This window comes from Acanthochromis polyacanthus, chromosome 12, assembly GCF_021347895.1.
Source record: "Acanthochromis polyacanthus isolate Apoly-LR-REF ecotype Palm Island chromosome 12, KAUST_Apoly_ChrSc, whole genome shotgun sequence".
Taxonomy (NCBI): Eukaryota; Metazoa; Chordata; class Actinopteri; family Pomacentridae; genus Acanthochromis; species Acanthochromis polyacanthus.
The window spans coordinates 29,364,236-29,376,571 of record NC_067124.1 but is presented as its reverse complement, the minus strand read 5'-3'; the positions used below and the strand labels follow the sequence as shown (position 1 = coordinate 29,376,571).

At 39.0% G+C, this 12,336-nt stretch overlaps 1 protein-coding gene across 1 annotated transcript in view; it reads left to right on the top strand.

Annotated features, from left to right (window-relative positions):
- The first annotated feature begins 2,134 nt into the window (after positions 1-2,134).
- Positions 2,135-12,336, top strand: part of si:dkey-199f5.8 (beta-1,4-galactosyltransferase 3) — a 35,545-nt gene continuing 25,343 nt past the window's right edge. The window contains exon 1 of the mRNA XM_051956782.1: positions 2,135-2,477. The gene's annotated coding sequence lies outside the window, so the exon portion shown is untranslated. The remainder of the gene's footprint in view (positions 2,478-12,336) is intronic.

Here is a 12,336-nt window from a genome sequence, read left to right as displayed (position 1 = left end):
TCTAAGTTTCAGGTCGAGTGAAGACCTGAGTTTCTGTCATGAATCTGAAGGGTTTCCTTTTACTGCTCATTATGTGGCATTTTATTGACTATTTCCCCAGTTCAGTGTGTATCTGATTAAATCCTGATTTTTCTGTTTTTAGTCTCATTTACATCATTTTCAAATGACTCAAAACTTGTCAAAAATGGCCCATATGTTGTCCAAAATGACTCAGAAATAATCCAATATGACTCAGAAATTGTCCAAAAGAATTCAAATTTGCCTAAAATTACTCAAAACCTGTTCATGATGATTAAAAAATTATCCCAAACTATGCAAAGATGTACAAGATGACAAAAACTTTTAAAAATGATTAAGAACTGCCTAAATTGAATCTGAATTTGTCAAAATGACTCCAAGTGTCCAGAATGACTCAAATATTTTCCTAAATGACAGTGACTAAACTAACTTCAAATGTGTCCAAAATGTTCTAAAATGGTCCTTTTCAAAATTACTTAAGACAATAATAGCATTTAAATGTCTTAAGATTTGTCCACAGTGACTCAAAATTGCCGAAAATAATTTTAAATCATCTAGAACAGCTCACAGTTTGTTGAAAATGTCCCAAACACTCCAGAATAACCTATGGGTTGTGCATTACTCTGACTGAATTGTCTAACATGACAAAAAAAAAATACAACAAAACATTCAAAATGAATTCAAGATGGTTCAAACATTGTCCAAAGTAACTTAAAATTTGTCTGTAGTGATGAAGAACTTGTCTGGAATAAATGAAGCAATGTATGAAATGATGAGAATTTTCCAAACATGTCTCAAACGTCCTAATATTTGTCCAAAAGTACTTCAAAAAGCCAAACTCGAATGGCTCTGACAAAAGATGTTCACAGTAACATAAAAGTTGCCTGAAATTACTTAAAAAGGGACTAAGGGTCTAAATTGGCTAAAATGGGAAATGACTTGAAATTTGTCCAGAGTGATTCAAAAATTGGACAAATTGACGCACATTTGTCCAAAATAACAAAACAAACATAAAAACTGACAAAAATGAGTCCAGAATATTCAATGTAACTCAAAACATGCCTCCAATGTCCTAATATTTGCCTAAAATAAGTCAAGTTGCCTAAATTGACTCAAGTTGTCTGAAACAACAAAAAATCGACATTAACTCAAAAGGTAAATCACTCGAAACCTTCCATCCATTCTCTATACACCGCTTTATCCTCACTAGGGTTGCGGGGGGTGCTGGAGCCCATCCCAGCTGACTCGGGTGAAGGCAGGGGACACCCTGGACAGGTCGCCAGTCTGTCACAGGGCTACATATACAGACAATCACACTCACATTCACACCTACAGGCGATTTAGAGTGATCAATTAACCTCAGCATATTTTTGGACCGTGGGAGGAAGCCGGAGTACCCAGAGAAAACTCACGCATGTACAGGGAGAACATGCAAACTCCATGCAGAAAGATCCCAGGCCCACCCTGGGATTTGAACCGGGGATCTTCTTGCTGCAAGGCAAAAGTGCTAACCACTATACCGCTCCACTTCAAACCTGTTTGACATTAAATTTGTTCTGAAAATCACCAAAAAATGACCCAAAATGCCACATGTCACATGACATTCACTGAAATGACTCAAACTGATCCAAGATAGTTAAACATTGTCCAAATGTTCCTCTTCAAGGTAGTGTCTTCCTTCTAGCCTCGGTGCCTCGCCATGTCCTGATGACGTCATGTTGTGTGGGTGTGTGAGTTTTTTTTTTGTTTTTTTAATTTGTTGTCTTCTTTGTTTTTAGTTCTTGTGAAGCACTTTGTGTTGTTCTGCATGAAAAGTGCTATACAAATAAATAAAGTTTGAAGTTTGAAAGTAAATATGACTCAGATATTGTCTAAAATGACACTTTCCAAATCTGTCTCAAATGCCCTAAAATTTGTCTAAAATGATCTAAAATGGCTAAAATGACTTCAAATATCTCAAAAGAATAAAAATGTGAGAAATTACTTAAAATTTGATTAAAAATGGCCAATTTTGTCACACACTTTCCAAAAATAACAAAAACATGACCAAAGTTAGTGTAAAGTAACTTGGCCATTGTCCAATGTGGAGGAAGGTCCCACCCCACGGAGAAACGAAACCGACGCCCAGTCCTTAAACTTCACCCAGAGTTACCTCAGACCTGATAGCTACACCGCAGACATACAGCCAAACTGCTGCTACAACAGAATTAATCATTAAAGTGTCATTATTAACACTGTGATAACAGTTGTCAGTATCAACAAAAACAGACTGGGTTTTTTTTTCTACGCAGTTCGGTGATTCCGGTGAAGGGGAGGAGGAAAGGCGCTGCTGCTCATTCGCTCTTCGAGGCTCTCCGCCGCACAGCAGCAACTTCAAAACACGGAGGAAACGTGTTGGTGGGAACCCGACCACCGACGGACACCTCACCTGCCCAGGGACTTAACAAACACATCTTCAGGTAAGAACAGAGAGGGGAATTTTATTTGTGACCGTAGCGAATACAGCTCCGTGTGCCACCGTTAGCTAGCTAGCCGGCTAACTAACTAGTTCCCCGCAGCGGTTAGCTCGGCTCGGCTCTGCTTTCCCGTCACAGCTGGCGGGGATCAGCGAATCGGAGTTTGGCCGAGGAGAGCCTCCTCTGTGGTGTTTACGGGATTACGGGTTTAAAAGTGAGCTCGTTAAACGTGGCTTCGTGTCGCCGTGCTAACGTCAGTGTGAAGGTGTTAGCTCCGTGTCACCAAAACACAGTTTAAAACGTGAAAGCACGCGTCTCAAAGTGCGCTGACCCCGTGCACAGACCTTCACAGTGAACAAGGCCAATGTTCAGCATTGCCGGCTACGTTCACATTTCTGCCCCCGAACTTTTGTTTCGCTAACAAACCGGCTGAAAGTTTGCTGGCCTCCCTGGAGAAATGAGTTGCTTTGTGTCTCTGCTAACAACACAAAGAAGCTCGGACAAAAGTTGTGTGATCAGTCAGCCTGGGGAGAAAGCGGGTCTGTAATGGCTAACTAGTTTCGGAGAGGGGCTTGAGGTGACCAAAGCTGGGCTGCTGCTGACGCTTCAGGAAGTGTTAAAAACCAACTGGTTTCGCCATTTCAGGCCACCCTTTCCCTCGGTTAAATAAATTAAAATAGAAATGTAGAGCAGTAGTAGAATAGAAAAATACAATAAAATTTAAATGTATTAAGATTTGTCCACAATGATCCAAAATGATTATTTTAACAAATTAATCAGTCATTCAAATAGTTTAATGTAGTAGCTAACAACTGATCGATTATTGCTTTGGTGTAAAAGCAAATATACAGGTTTAGAAATGAGAGGTACTACATTTCTAAAGCACTTAAATTAGCGTTTATTATCCCCCGCCTCCACGAAGTGGAAAAGGGGGATATAGGTTTGGCCTCCGTGCGTCCGTCATGAAGGGGACAGCTTTTCTCGGAAACTATTACAGCTAGGATTACGAAATTTACTGTGTAGCTTCACACCATGGACACCTTGATCAAGTTCGAAAATGAGACCTGTGCGATAATATTTAACAGAGTTATGGACCTTGATCACTATTTTGGATATAGACTCATAGACATCACATGTGGCGGGGGATGTTGATGACCATGTCGTCTTGTTTATCATCATTCTTGTTTTAAAAGAATATGAACATGAACAGTAGCTGGTGATGCCTGCTTTCTGCACCACCGAGGGTTGAGTTTGTTCTTGTTTTTTGTCTGACGGTTGTTGGCATTAAGAAAGTTTGGATTATTGCATCATTGTGCATCCAGCATGTGTACTGGTATCCAACAATGACCCTACATGATAAATGACGATGCAAAAAATAAAAAAGCATGGGGAAAAATGCTAATATTTAGAGACCCTATCAATATTTCTCATACCATGTTTTATAAAGAGAAGCTGGGCTCCCTCTGACTCTCCTGTAGTTCAGTCTGTACAGAAACATTGGCAGCAGCTGTGGGTTGTTGTGATTTTGAGGTTGGTTGTGATGATAAAAGTCCGTCACACAAGCTAATGCCATTAGTGTTTTATTTATTACAATAGAATTTTGCTCCGTTGTCTTACATGTTTGCGACAACAGATTTTTTTTTTTTTACAGTAAGTCCATTAACATTAAACCATTTCAATATGGTTACACTTACAAAGTATTTTTAATGATAATTGAAAATACGAGTTACATATTTTCCCTGTTCTGTTAAATTACAGATGAAAAAGACAGGCCAGCACTGTAAATAGTGTCCACATCAAAAATCACTATTTTTTTTACAAGTAGTAATGTGTTCTTTTGCACTGTTGTGTATTTTATACTAGAATGATAAGAGCTAACTGGGAGCAGACCAGCTGCCAATGCTCGTATGATTTCTGAAAGTACATCATCTGGGGATTCCAGCACAAGGCCTATTGAGGACTAAAGCACAGACAAGTCAGCTGCTGCTTTCAGATTATCTGCCTCGTGCCAAGTGAAAAATGCTGTTTGGAAAGTTTGTGCTCGACATTTGGACATCTGCCTTAAAGACCCCCTCTGGTGAAAATCTTTTTTTTTTTTACACCTTATTAACGCATCCATATGCTTCTGGGAGCTTCATTAGAGAACAGCTGGATTCTCTTTTATGTTGAGGTGATATTTAAAAAATTACTTTTGAATGAAGCTCTTTGGATTGCCATGACCTGGGTGACTGAGAATCTACATGGACACTTGTCCACATGGTGCTTTTATGTGCTAGAAGACACAGAGAAATAAGCAGCCAACACCGATCATTTCCACACTAAAACTGCAGTGTACTGATGACCGTCTCCAAAACACAGATTCAAAATTTAGGGGATCTTCCTGGCTTTCTCCAGATCATGAAGCAATAAATTATCAGTCTTTTTCTTAGCAGTCTACACTCTCTAGTTTTGATTACAAGCTGTATAAAATCCCTGTTAGGCAGCCTCAGAGTACGGTGCAACATAAAGTCTGTTTCCAGACTGAATGTTGTCAGTATCCGCTGCCAGACTTGGCTCATCTTTCTGCTCTTAGCAGCTGTTAGCAGTCACCTCAGCCTGCTCACTGTCAGTCTTCCACAACTTTATTTTGTTTGCTCAGGCTGAATGTTACAGGAGCTGTGCTGTTGTTTCTAGTGGAAGTTGCTTCTCCAGTTTTGTTGTGGGTTGTACGGCCCCATGGGGGTTTCCTCATCTCCACGGCTGTCTTCGCCCTGTCTGCAGCCTGCTGTGATTGGATAAAGGGCTTTCCCTGGTGGGATGGAGGTGAACGCTACTCTATGGAAACAGCATGAGCAGCCAAAGGCAGACAGATGAGAAGAAGAAGTGGGAGGCAGGCGGAGGATGATGTGCTTTTATTTTCCCCTCGCTCTCTTCTGTCCCGGCGGAGTCGGACTCTGGGGAACAGCCATGGAGACGTGAACCAGCTGCACCCGCCATGAATGGTCAGGGCTCAGGACGGGTTGCCATGACGAGAACGCTGGCACACGTTGTTATGCAGACACGCCGCTTCTCAGGGTGTGTTTGCACATTATTTCATCCCCTGGTTGGTACTTGACAGAAAAGTCCTGCCTGCACGTACTGAATGTGAAAAATGTTTCACATTAGGAGTATTCTTTGTTCTTGTGGATTTGTATAGAAAATTAGTGCTGTTGTGTAACTGTTGTTTGCAGTCTGCTGCTGTTCATATCACGCGTGCAGTTGTTAAACCGAGTTAAATATTCCGTTAGCTAGCTGATACTCAAAGGTGTCCAGCTGTAGAATTCAGGATCCAGTATTCTGTGGCTGAGCAGAGGAGGTTGAATTTTCATTACCGTGTTCCTAGGACCCTTGTTTGTGGTGACAACTAGAGTGACTTATGGTTTTAACTTTGTTTCATCCTAAATTGTATTTTCTGCCCAAATACTTAAAATTTTTAAAGGTTTGTCCCACCCAAATAGTTCTTTATTTGTTGAATGTTTTTTGTTTTATTTAAATTTTAGATATGTGCCTATTTTTTTGCACTGTATATTTTTGACGTGATAGATTTTTTTTTTTTACATTTTTGCACACTGAATATTAAACATATTTTATTATAATATTAGTAATTTTTGCAAAAGATCAATACAGTGCCCACCTAATTACCTAATTACACCCAAACAGTACTTTTCTAACAAACAAGTTATGGTTCTGAGAGTTTTAGTATAATACTACTTTATGTCCAAGTACTGAAGGACTTAGAGGATTTTAAAGGTTGACCAATCATCTGTTTATATTCACTATGTATACTGTAGGTATAATGTATATATTATAGAGTCACTAATCCTTATGTTTAAAAATGTAGATTTTCTAATTTATGTTTTATTGAAATTTTAGATTTGCACTTCATCTTTTGCATACTGGATATTTTTATGAATTTTACTCTTTTTTACATTGACTTTCTTTGTTTGCATCCATCCATCTTATTCCACCCAAATACGCTTTCTAAGAAATAATTTATGGTTTTAAAGGATTTTTCTCACCCAAAATTGTACTTTCTGTCAGAGTACTTTTAAAGGTTTATTCCACACAAATGGTGCTTTCCTGTTGACATGCTGTAGTTTTTAAGATTTATTCCACTCCTAACTGTACATAATTTTGCTTTTTTGTCACAGAGCTCAAAAAACTAGCTCCCATTTGTAGCTTTTACAGATTCTTGCTCTGGTAAATGGTGTAATTTTGAAATTAAAAAATATTGTGGCATTCATTTTGAGGTTCAGATGAGTAGAGTATGTAAACATATTATTGTAGAGGCCAAAAATACAAAATAAAGCTTTAAATGAACACAGCATAGACCCTTTAATCCTGCTGTCTGGAATGGAGGTGTTGTTTCCTTACTTCAGTCTCTCTGAATGAGGAGAAGATGACGTAACACAGTCATTAATTCCTGTTAATGCTGCTTGGCTGAGTGAAGGGAAAGAACGGATGAGGCTTACTGTGGCAGGTTTGCTGCCCTGACCTCTCTGCCACTGTGAACTGTCCTTTTCTGTGCACCTTTTGTAATCGTGGTGCTGTTTAGGGTTTGTTGTGCAGATGTGCAGATACCGGGCTGCCAGTGAAAAGACACACAGGTTAAATCTCCAGGGGAAATACACTGACGCATTCACTCGAGACTTTGCATCACAGCTCTGCTTTAGTAAGCTAACAGGCGGCCGAGCGTGATCCTGAAAGCACCTGTTGCTGGTGGTGATGCTGCCTGACAGAGTTTTTATCAGTGACTTAAAGAGCCACAACTTACAGGGTGGCTTATTTCATCCCAAAACACCAAATATTCAGGAAGGCGGTTGCAGCACCATCTTCAATTTTACTGTGGGTGGTGGAAGATCATGATAAAAAAGCTTTGTGTGCAAAATTACAGGCTTATACTCCCAATAATTTTTGAGTTATGGCATTTTCAAATATTAATAATTCAGGCCAAAATGCCCCCAATCCTCGCCTGGAATGTTTAGGTTTTAAAATGCTTTTATCTCTGCTTCTGGGTATCACAGAGACTTGAAATTTTTTCTCCAAGCTCTCTACATGTTGGTGATGTCCTAGAAACAACACACACACTCAGGAGAAGTCTCTACAGAGCGGAGGGGCTTGCCCAAAATGTATAAATTATTTGTAAAAACCACTCGCGAGTAGGGCTGCACCTAACGACGCGTCGTCTGAGCACGATACATCATCAAAAGCGGAAGTGAGCGCACAATGCAACAGAAATTCCCTTCTGACCGGAGCGCGGAACACGGACGAATGTCGGCGCTGCATCGTGCATGTATTATGTATGCACACTGCAGCGTGGACGTCCGCGTTTAGATACAGCTGTATAGTAAACGCTGACATCCATGTTTACGATAGAACGCGGACATCCGTGCTGCATCGTGCATACGTAATACATGTACGATGCCGCGCCAACGTTAGTCCGTGTTCCGCGCTCTGGTCAGAAGGTGATTTCTGTTGCATTGCGCGCTCACTTCCGCTTTGGATGACGTATCGTGCTCAGACGACTCGTCGACGCGTCGTTAGGTGCAGCCCGACTAGCGAGTAGGGTTAAGGATGTTAAAAATACCAGAAATCTTACAGATTAATGTCTTAGCACCATTTAGTATTGCTCTAGACCAGACTGGCTTATAACTTATGGGAGACGCCAGCGTGTCGTCATTTGCTATGGTCACGTGGTACAAGACTGCTACTGGTTGGCAAGAACCGGCAGTAACATAACGGCTTGCTACGAGAACGGTATCGGGTTTGAAACAAATACGTAAAGTTATCGCTTTTCATGAATGAAAGTGCTCATGTATTTACCACAGTGGTAATAGCGTGTGTAGTTGTTGGTTGTATGAAGCGTTTTGAGAAGGTATCAGGCTTGAAATTTCACCGAATACCGATGTCAGGAGAGAGAAGATGGCGGTGGCTTCAGCCATCAACAGGAAAAATTGTACCCCAGTAAGCAGCAGAGATCGTGTTTGTGGCTCCCACTTTTCTTCAGGTAAACTATTCAACAGTTTAGCATGTTTAGTATGTCCAACTTTGAGCGTATTTAGCAAAAGATATTGATTTAGTGTCGCATCCTTCGCGTGAAGCGATCTCTACACTTTCGGTTTGGTTCAGTGTTGTCATGCGTTACCGATCGCTTTTTAGGCGATGAAAGTTTACTAAAGTCGAATGAAGCATATTCAATAACATCTCCTTAAGCCAGCAGCCTCCTATTTGTAACCATATTTGTTTCTGTATGCGTCTAGCGATCGTTTTTTAGAATTGTCCTATTTTCGATCACCAATGCTGTGGGTCTGTTACTGTTCCATAGAAGCCATACTGCAGACAAAAAATACAGCAACTTCTTGACGTTTCTTTGACATCTTGTTGAAGATTAACAGAAGATATATTATTTTTAATTCATAATTATATATTTTTGGGTGGGTGAACTGCCCAGTGGTGTCAATCAATTAAAAATAAATGTCGGTGAAGGAAATGTCCGGCCAGAATGAAGGATCGTCAACCCGCCCAGTCTTCAAATTGTAGGGATCTGGCAAGGTTTTACTGTTTCCCTGATGTCTCAGCTTACTCACGTATATTTGTCGGGCCTCAGGTGATAAGGATTGAGCATAATCGGACAATTTCACGAAAGGATAGTTCGCATTGCTATCATCAGCCATTGTTCCTCTGGTTCCTCTTGCCAACCAGCGCCGTAATCACGTGACTTCGTGACGTCACTATTTGTAAACACTGGCGTCTCCCATACAGGGGGAGCCCTCTAAGCACATTCTTTAGAGAGATATGGACTGCTGAACATTGCCCCCCATGAAAAATGCCTAATTTTCAAGGACCCTGAAGTCAATGTAGCACAGGTGGTAGAGATCTGCAAATTTGCACAGAAACTCATCTATCCTCTTACTATAGCCATGCAAAGTCCCAACTTCTAGCCATCAAAAATTTCAAGTCTCTGTGATACCCAGAAGCAGAGATATAAGCATTTTAAAACCTAAACATTCCAGGCGAGGATTGGGGGGAGGGCATTTTGGCCTGAATTATTAAAATTTGAAAATGCCATAACTCAAAAACTACTGGGAGTAGATGCCTGTAATTTTGCACATAAAGTTTTTTTTTTTATCATGATCTACCACCACTATCTTCCAAAGCCAAATTGAAAATGGTGCTGCAACCCCCATCTGTGAATTCAGACGGAATTGGTCGGGTGGGAGATGTTTTCTGTAAAATTGCTCACCACGAAGCACTGACAAAATAACCTCAGCATATTTTTTTCAAGATGCTTTTATGATGGTGGATTCAAAACAGTCTCTGCTGTTGATAGGAAACAATAACCATTATGAACTCGAGTCATTTACGATAAATGCATTTGTTCTGCTTCTGGTTCAGCTCTCATCTGCACTATCAGTCTAACAACAGCCAAGACAGGAAAGAAACCGCATGAGGGTTCTCCAGATGGACTAAATGTTCCACAGTGCACTGAGGTCACTCTACCTACAGTCTAATTAGCCTAAATGAACTTAAAGTCATATAATTGCATATTGCTGCTGAATTCATCAGAACGGACTGACAGCACACCAACAGCTCATGAGAGTTCTGAACACAAGACCTTCTTAACTGGTACTTCAGCACAAGAGCTATGGAGGAAGCAAGTTGCCTGTTGTCTTACATGTTATGCTGTAAAAAAATAAATAAAAAGCAAATGCATATGTGTTTTTGACTGCTGGGACGCCAAAAAATACTATAAATAGCGTAAAACACTTATCTAATGATTTAAATTAAGCGTTTAATGTAATCATGTGTTTGGGTTTTCAATGTTACTAAATTATATTTACATATGTAAAAATGAAGTTATAGCTTATATGTACATTTTAAATGATAAAAGATTATCGATGCCTATATAGATATTATACACTGATAAAAACACATTTCTTCAACATGTTTGTTGTGAAAATATCTGTAATATCTGTGTCTCATTTGAACAGATCTAGCTAAAATGACACAAATGTTTCTGACCTGTTCTCTCTAATTATGTCTATTTAGCAATACATTTTCAGTAATGGACCTGAATCTAAAAAATTGTGAATGAACTCGTGAATTTATTTTAGCAGTTTTTCTAAATCAAAATTAAAATTTCTTGCTTTTTTTTTTTTTTACTGGTTTTCCAAATATCCACAGTTATATGTAAATGTAATATATTTTTATAATTTTATTTGTACTGTATTTCAAAGATAGATTTAAAAAAAGAAGCCAAAAACGTCTGTAGCATTATAGATTTTTAATTTTAGTGTCCGTGTTAGTTGTTGAGCTGCAGTATACAGACTGTTCTGTTTATTTTGTTTTATCAGGGCTCCAGACTAATGCAGGTGCACTCTGCATTTCTCGAGAAGATGCCATTTTTAACTGTAAATACCACAGTACACCGAAGTTATAGAAACACTGCTTTCCACCACTGTGGTTCACGCAGTGTCTGCCTGCACCAGTTAGAGGGACAATACAGCTTAGTGATCATCCTGCACTTGCACAATGTGACCACTTCAAATTTCAACTTGTACATTCTCAAAAAAAAGCAAATGCGACCGTTTTGATTGCATTCTGGAGCCTTGGTTATTCTAAACTTTGACACCAACATTTTCATTTTTACCACAAATACATAACATTTCCAAATATTGATTATCTTTGATTACTGGTTGGTCAACCTCTAGACGTCACGCAAAATCTGGGATTTAGAAATGGCTCAGACTTTTACAGCTGGATAAGCAGTGGGTTATCGAGGTGACAGGTTAGGACAACAAAACACAGCAAACCTTTTCCATCAGTGTTAGCATTTCTATCCCACTGAGTTCACTGCAAGCTTGAGTGTTAATCTTAGAAGCCAGGCTCATGTGGTAACGTTCATATCAGTCATTATTCATCTTTCAGCTGGGTGTTGTGCCACTTTTTCCCGATATGGGTCAATATGTAATTGAGGGGCTTTTGAAGTCCATGGGACATTTCTTGTACACTTTTTTTAAAGTACAAACTACAGTTTTTGTGTTCATTATGATCATGTCTTTACAAATTCCATGATTATTTATTATGGAAACAATCATTTATTAAGAAATGACTGGATATCACTAAAATGTCAACTAAATAACTGTCTGAATTTAATAACAACCACCTTCTAATTAGCTAAAAAATAATGAAATGAGTTTATTCAAAAATTGTTTTGTGTTCTTTTTATTAAATTGAGATAATCATGACAGATATTCCTTTTTGGCAATGTATCAAATTTTATATGGAAAATGACAATTTATATCTGTGTCTGAGAAATCACTTTCAGCTAAGTTCCCCATTACAAAAACACCTCTCACGGAAGTGTGTTAATTCCAGATCACATGACCTGCTCTACATGATGTCATTTCCTCCTGAAGAAAAGACTGGAAGACTCCAGTGATTGAGTCAAATGTGGATTTATCGCATCTCAACAAGTTTACTACAATATCTTTTTAAATAAATTTTACTCAATTGTATATAGAATATTTAGAAGAATCTTTCTCTAAAAATGCCATGTGGTGTTTGGTTACAGGCGGCCATGTTGATTTTAGGCCTGAAAACAGGAAAAATGTCAACTGTTACAATTAGATATTGACCCATATATATATATATATATATATATATATATATATGCTTTTATTCGTTATTATCTGGCACATAAAAGTAAATACTTTGTGTGATGTTGATTAAAGGGCCTGTTGCTTTGCCGAGGCGTGTTGGCTGCAGAGAGAATCAAGTAATTGATTCAAAAATATAAGATAGTTTTGATCCTGAAATAAAAAAAATAATCATCCCTCAAATG